At 41.8% G+C, this 7,088-nt stretch overlaps 1 long non-coding RNA gene across 1 annotated transcript; it reads left to right on the top strand.

The window, feature by feature from the left end:
- The first annotated feature begins 1,314 nt into the window (after positions 1 to 1,314).
- Positions 1,315 to 6,577, top strand: LOC128342276 (uncharacterized). Its single transcript, XR_008314884.1, has 2 exons — positions 1,315 to 1,789; positions 6,310 to 6,577. It is a non-coding gene; the product is annotated as an uncharacterized LOC128342276 (long non-coding RNA).
- The last annotated feature ends 511 nt before the right edge of the window (positions 6,578 to 7,088 follow it).

Below are 7,088 nucleotides of genomic sequence, written 5' to 3'. Positions count from 1 at the left end.
CTGTAAGATATTCCCTTTAGGGATGGGGAAGAGCACTTGCATGCAGAAGGTCCCAAGTTCCCTCCCTGGCATCTCCAAGATAAGGCTGAGAGAGATTCCTGCCTGTAATCTTGGAGAAACTGTTGCCAGTCTGTGTAGACAATACTGAGCTAGGTGGACTAAGGGTCTGACTCAGTTTAAGGCAGCTTCCTATGTTCTAGTTTGCTAGAAAGGCAGGCAAACCAGTTTTAATTGATAAATAAAATAAGGAAGCTTGATGCAACCATCCAGGCTCAGCAATATACACGTTAGCAGCATAGAAGGAATCCAAGTGTTCTTAACATTTTCTATATAAAGTGAGAGTAGCTTTGTCACCAGAAAGAGCTCCTCAGATTTCTTTCACTTTCATTTAACTGGTAAAACAACAAGAGATGATAAAAAGAGATACCTCATTGGTTTCTGATGAACTTTCATTAATTAGAAACTTGGGTATGGCTTTATTTTGGCCCCTCTTTCAAATGTTGCAAAGATGGCCTTCCCCAGCTGCATGCTGATTCACCTCACACACTCCACAGAGCAAAACTAAAGAGTCTCTGTTGCATATATTGCAATGAGCTTTCAAAGCATTATCATGCACTTGAGACAACTAACAGAACTCTTTCCCCCATTCTTCACGATATTTTTGCATTCTCCTGCCTTTTTTGCTGGAGATTGGGTGGAAGAAGATGACAGACAGGCTGGTCATTCAACTCTAGGGAGAGACTTTTGCAGAATGGGCCACACCTTCACAGGCCTAGCAGCTTTCTGCTCCACAAGGCTCAGCCTCCTCCTATCACCTACAGGGGCAAAGATGAACTTTTGGCTACAAAAATGAGCTTCATCATGGGAGTTGTAGTACCAGAGTGCAATCTGCTATCCAGTCTGCAGGGCTGAAAAAGACTGCTTCCTAGAGGCCTGCAACGTGAAGCCCGCCTCTTCATTGTGTGTTCACTGCAGTCAGTGTCTGGCCTATCTCAGAGAGCTAAAAATATAGAACAAACTGAGTTCTGTATTAAGTTCATAAAGAACAGGTATATGTTAATGCTAAATAAAGAACTGTTCTTTGAAATAAAGGTGGTAAGCCTATATAGATATAAGTACATAAAATGATAGAGTCATTTTATCAGACTCTACCTTTTATTTAGTGATCAACTATTTATTTAGAATGATCTACTTTTAAAATGATCAGCAATTGAGATGCAATGATTTCCCAAGGTGTTACTGAAAGGTGGCTCCTTTGTTTTCTATTGAGACATGTTTGCCTGATAGCTTGAAGTACACAAATTAAGTGGGCATGTTTGGTAATCTCACAGTGCACCCTAGGTATATATATATTAGTAAAGGCTTGAAGTTTGCAAGTATTCTTCCAAATATCAACCTCTTATCTCTCTCTGTGACTCTAGCCTTTCCTAGCTCTACGAGGTTTCATTGTCCATGCTTTTCAATGGGAGCATTTCCCCACATTTTCTGGGAAAGTAATGTATTTTTGTGGGACATGGTATTTGTTTATTTATTTTGGTAATCCGGGCAAGGTTTGGAACCTACCTGCAAAAATTAGATAGATGTTTCTATTTTTTGTGCTTTGGTCGGGGCCTGGGACAACGTTCCATGACAATGAGTGAGTGAGGCCCAAGCAGATAGATAGATAATAGTGAGCACTATTGTGAGTTTCACATTGAGAAAAACCCTCTTATAGGAAAGGATCCTCACAGTTTCCAAACCCACAACCTCAGATTTCTGCTGGAGAATGAAAAGACACAGTTTTGTAGCTGTAAGTGGGGTCCTGGAAGGTGGGGAAGAGAAGGCCAAGGGTGACCCTTTTGCCTTAAGAGACCAGTCTGGTGGTCTGGTTTTCCCCATCCCACCTTGGGCTTTCTCCTCTTGCAATCTTTCTTTGTCAATCCTTCACCCACAACCTGACTAGGATCTTCCTAGCCAAAATGTTCTGTCAGATCCCAGCAAGGAGACATGTATTGCGGGGGTGGGGGAATGAATAGGCTGTAAGAGGGGCTCTATAAGGTGTGGGAGTGAAGACAAGGAACCAGGGTGACCCTTAAGGCTTTTACTGGGTGGATAAGACTGCCCCCTTTTTTCACAGGAAAAAAAATCATGTTTGAAACTCAAACACACAGGTGCACGCAGAGCCAGGTCTCACAATCAGTGAGACCTGGTTTCTGCAGCAGAGGGGAGAGAGGCTAAGCCCGCTCTCCCCGCTCATGATTAGAGCGGGAGCCCACGATTGCCAGCTCTATGACGGAGCTGGTGGGGGCTGGGGAGTTTGGGGGCCGCGTGGCCCCCGGATGCCCCAGTATGCCCTGCGCGAGCGGGTTTGCGGAGTGCTCCCTCCGCAAACCCGGGCCTAGGGGAGGGCTACAAAAGCAGGCTACTCGCTTGTAAGGTGGTTTACACGAGCAGCAAAAATCGGGCTAGGCTCTCCTAGCCCGATTTTTCCTGCTCGTGAGAATAGCCCCACAGTTTTCCACATTTATTTTATACCAGACAGTGAGTGAAACTTGTAAACAGCATGCTGGTCTTTTCAGCTGCACTTATTCCACCTATGTCAGCATGGCAGAGATTAAAAGGACTTTCTCACAACTCTCCACCTCAGTTAGGGAGAAAAAAATTGTGCTAAAAGTAAGCCCCACCTACATAACTGGACGATCCAGTCCTGGGCTCTGTCCCATTTACAATTCAGACACTCTGGTTAAGGGGCGGGGGCACCACATTCAGATGATCATCTAATCACATGATTCAGATGATCATCTAATCACATGATAGTGGCTACCCCACATTCTAAATCCCACAGTGCATCTAGTGTTTAAATCCAGGGTAGAGAATGTGTGGTTTTCCATACAGATGATTATTTTTACATGGGTAATGGAATCTAATCACACACTGAAAGTTTCATCTGAACTAACCCAGTATAAACTTCCATTGTTAAAAGAAAGCAAAAATAAACCCTTTAGCTTTTCAAAAGGGGGGGAAATGCCCAAAGGTCCTTTTCTGTTTCTAACCTCCCACATACATTTAGAATTGTGATTATTTCCAACTTATTTCCAACTTAACTCCTTTAAATGCTTTGTGTGCAGGCATAAATGGACCTTTCTTTTCTTATTTCTCTCCCCCCACATTTTTTTAAAAGTAGGTCTGAATGGATGGCTCATTAGACCATCCTTTACTGCAACTTTCTAAGCTGGTTACTAATTTTTTTTTTTTTTTTTTAAAGCAAGTTTGTGTTGTACCTCCATTTTTAGCCAGAAATGAGATGTCTGGATCTGGCAATTAAGTTTGCATTAACTGACAAGTTGAGATCGGTACATTTAAGTTTGCCTTCGTTCCCCAGGGCAGGGTGGGAACTGAGAAATAATTGTAGTATATGGTTAGAAGGAGAATTCTTCTGATACTGTATTAAAACTTCTCAGAAACTCTCTGACAGCAGTGGGGGATAAAGTGCATATGAAAGGTCTTGCAGAATTCCAGAGGGAATCTATCAGACCCAGCTTTTATTAAATTTAACACCAACTATATTTCTTAAGGAGTTATTTTCTTCTCCAGGGATAATTTGTCAGAATCCGACAGCCTATTCTTTTCCTCCCTGCTTGTAAATACCCTGTGTGTTCTCCATCACTAGATGACTGGTCTGAGGTGCACAGAGGATCATAAAAATGAGCAAAAGCCTCATTAAAGACCAAGGGACACTTGGGGTTCTTTCCCCCACAGTATTTCATAACAATGATTGGGTCCCTCCTACCTGTCATTTGTCATGTCACACATTTTTAAACTCAGTCATCCATTTTATATAGTGTAACACTAATTCTGTGAGATGTTGGCAGTCATGACAATGTAAAATAGCTGACATGGTGATAATCTAAAATGGTCCCAGCAATTTTCATTTCATTTTCTGAATCTGGATGGCATTGCCATTTTTACTTGCAAAGAGTTATAATAAAAGGTGCCATGTTATTTCATCAGAAAGGCCCAGAGATGCTAAACTACGCCACGGTCCGAAGAAAAGTATGAAACAATTGGGTCACTAATGAAATTGACAGGCAAGGAAACTCTTCGCAGCTCTGCTGAAGTGACAGTCCCACCTTTCCTAACAGGTTGACATTTGGTCAATGTATACTGCTTAAACATTTCAAGCCAGATTCTTTGCTAGTATAGAAATAGAATGAAACCCGGGGAATCACGGACAAAAGACCAATGTGTAAACAAAGGTCCGTGAAACAACCTTAAACAAGATCAAGATATATTGAACATGCACATGAAGAATGTCTATGAACATATATGTGCATTTCATTTGAATGGGAAACAAAGCAAATTTTAATTCTATTTTTCCTAACATGACTTTATCCCATCTTCCTTATATTATTATCAGTTTATGAGATTGCATTGGTCTTGAGTTGTTTCAGATTAAAGGCAGTTTACCTTGGATTAGGGGTGTGCATGGAACCTGCTGGTCCTGTTCGGTTCGAGTCTGGACTGGACCTGGATTGGACCAGGCCAGTTTGGTCTGGCACCACCTTGAACACCCCCCCCCCAGTTTGGTTCGGTCGGGGGGGGGGTGGTTCCATAGACTTTTTTTAATTTAAAAAAATGATTTTTTTTAACTTACTCTCTTAGGGGAGTTGCTGGAGGCAGCAGAGGGGTTCCACAGGTTCCCCCTCCCCTCGCCGACCTCCCTTCATGCCTATACCAGCCATTCAGCTGGGTCTTCCCCCTCCAGTGCGGCGGCCATTTTGGAGGCCACCACACCTGTGCAATTGGCCTCTGTGTGGCCTGGGTCATGCAGAGGCCAATTGTGCAGGCGTGTCAGCCTCCCAAATGGCCTCCACGCCAGAGGGGGAAGGCCCGAATGGTCCAAAGAGCCAATGAAGGGAGGCTGGCAAGGGGAGTGGGAACCTATGTGGACACACACACCCCGCACTTCCAACAACTCCCCTGAAGGGAGTAAGTTAAAAAATAAATTATTATTTTTAAGTCCGTGATCCCCCCCCGAACAGTGGGGGGGGGCGTGTTCAGTCCGGAGTTGGACTGAACAGGGGATGGTTCTGTTCGACCCTGAACGGTGGAACCAAACTGGTTCAGTGTTGAACACGTTCGACATCGAACCTGTTTGCATATCCCTACTTTGGATTTCATTGAAGCAGTTCATTGGAAATCCTTTCCAGTATTGATCAACCACGCCCTCCCCCCTATTCTTCTTTCCCAGTATACTGGGTGCTTTTGTTTAGCTTGCCTTGTGTTCCCCAGAGCAATATATTTGAATATTATTCCCCTCCCCCCCAAAAAAATAGATTTATGCAGTATTCCAATTTGCTCCTTTATTCTTAGCATATTGGAGCCTTTTGAAAATGCTTTGAATTAGCATACTTAAAAATCACTTTCCCAAAAACAGATTTACCATTCCTGTTATTCCTTGTTCTCTCTCTCATGATACTATTGAGATTGTGCTTCTGAAACTGCATCCAAACTAATGACCTCCCACTCCTGCTATTCATATTTGTCAGATTTTGATCGTTCTGTTAAACATGCACACGCACACATACACACACTTTAATACACAAGAACAGTGCATTTGCCCATTTGCAGTCAATATAATGAACAGCAGACAGAATGTACAAGGACATGGATGTAGTGATGATACTTTTTATTTCTGTTTACCATAATTTAAATAGCAGTTAGGCTGTGTCTAGGTGCCATTTTAATAGGGCCCCTTTGTCCAGTCTGTCTGAAATTTGTCAGGCCTGATGGAGGGGTCCTATAAGATCTGCAAATTTTATGCCCATTGACTAGAAAGAGTAAAAGGAGAGTCACAGAATTTTCAAGTTGGAAGGGACTTTGGAGGCTTCTAATCCAACCCCCTGTTCAGTGCAAGAAACTACTACAGCATCCCTGACAGAAGCCTATCCAGCCTCTGTTAGAAATTCTCCAGTGAAGGAGAACCTACCACTTATTTCTCCCATTGAAAATGATAGGAAGCTTATAGTTTGTATGCTTTTGTTTTTAAAGGTCTCTAGAATAGAACCCTTTGTCCTATCTGTTGGAAAGTTGGCACGTATGATCACCTGGAGGTGTCTCCCCAGAATCTGTAAATTTCATGCTACTTAGTCTGGAAAACAGTAGTTGACATCCAGGCTAAGTTACTTGTGGCAATACCATATAGGGAATCGCGGACAAAAAACCAAGCAAGAGATAACAAATCCATGGAATAGTCTAGAAAGATGAATGTGAGTAACACAGGCATATATGTAAATGTATATTATGTTACTGTTTGTTGTTTATATATAGATTTGGCATACTTCTGAGGAAGATTGCTTTCAAAACAGGCGAAGATAACCTAAGACACCTGTAAAGGATTTACATGTCTCATACTTGTGAAGAACGAAGATTTGTTTTGCCATCTCCAGCTTTGAAGTACTTTTCATGTTGTGTATTCCAGCTGTGAAGATTGGACTCTGAACATTTGCATTTGCCTATTGTTCCATCTTTACCATAATTGTATATGCTGGTTTCATGTATGGTTTGGGATTTGTTATAAAAGTTGTACATTTACATATATGTTTGTGTTACTCACATTCATCTTTCTAGACTGTTTCACAAATTTGTTGTCTCTTGCTAAGTTACTTGTGGGTCACTCCAATGAAATCAACATGGTACGTTAAGCATGATTTATTTGTCCCATTAATTTAAATGGACTATTCATTAGCAAATGCATCTGGATGTCAGTCAGCAATGTTATAAGCAAGAGTCGTGCAGGTAGTAGTCCCACTGAATCTAAGGGGAAAGAATGAATGAATAAACTGATGAATTTTAGGGCAATATTAACATGACTTCAATGAATGAATGTACTCATTCATTCATTTATTGAAGTTGTGTTAGTCTGTATGTCAGCCACAGAATTTAGGGCCACTTAATATTATTTAGATTTTGGAATTATGTGTAAGTGAACACAAAATAGCTGTAGATGTGCACTGTTTATAATACTGGAAAAGTCAGGCTCAAACACCTATATATATATACAGTAATACACTAAGGTTGTACCTGGCAAGCCCTGCCCACACAGTGCT

Source organism: Hemicordylus capensis, chromosome 2 (assembly GCF_027244095.1).
Source record: "Hemicordylus capensis ecotype Gifberg chromosome 2, rHemCap1.1.pri, whole genome shotgun sequence".
Lineage (NCBI taxonomy): Eukaryota > Metazoa > Chordata > Lepidosauria > Squamata > Cordylidae > Hemicordylus > Hemicordylus capensis.
The sequence above is the reverse complement of the archived record's forward strand: the minus strand, read 5'-3'. Positions and strand labels throughout refer to the sequence as shown.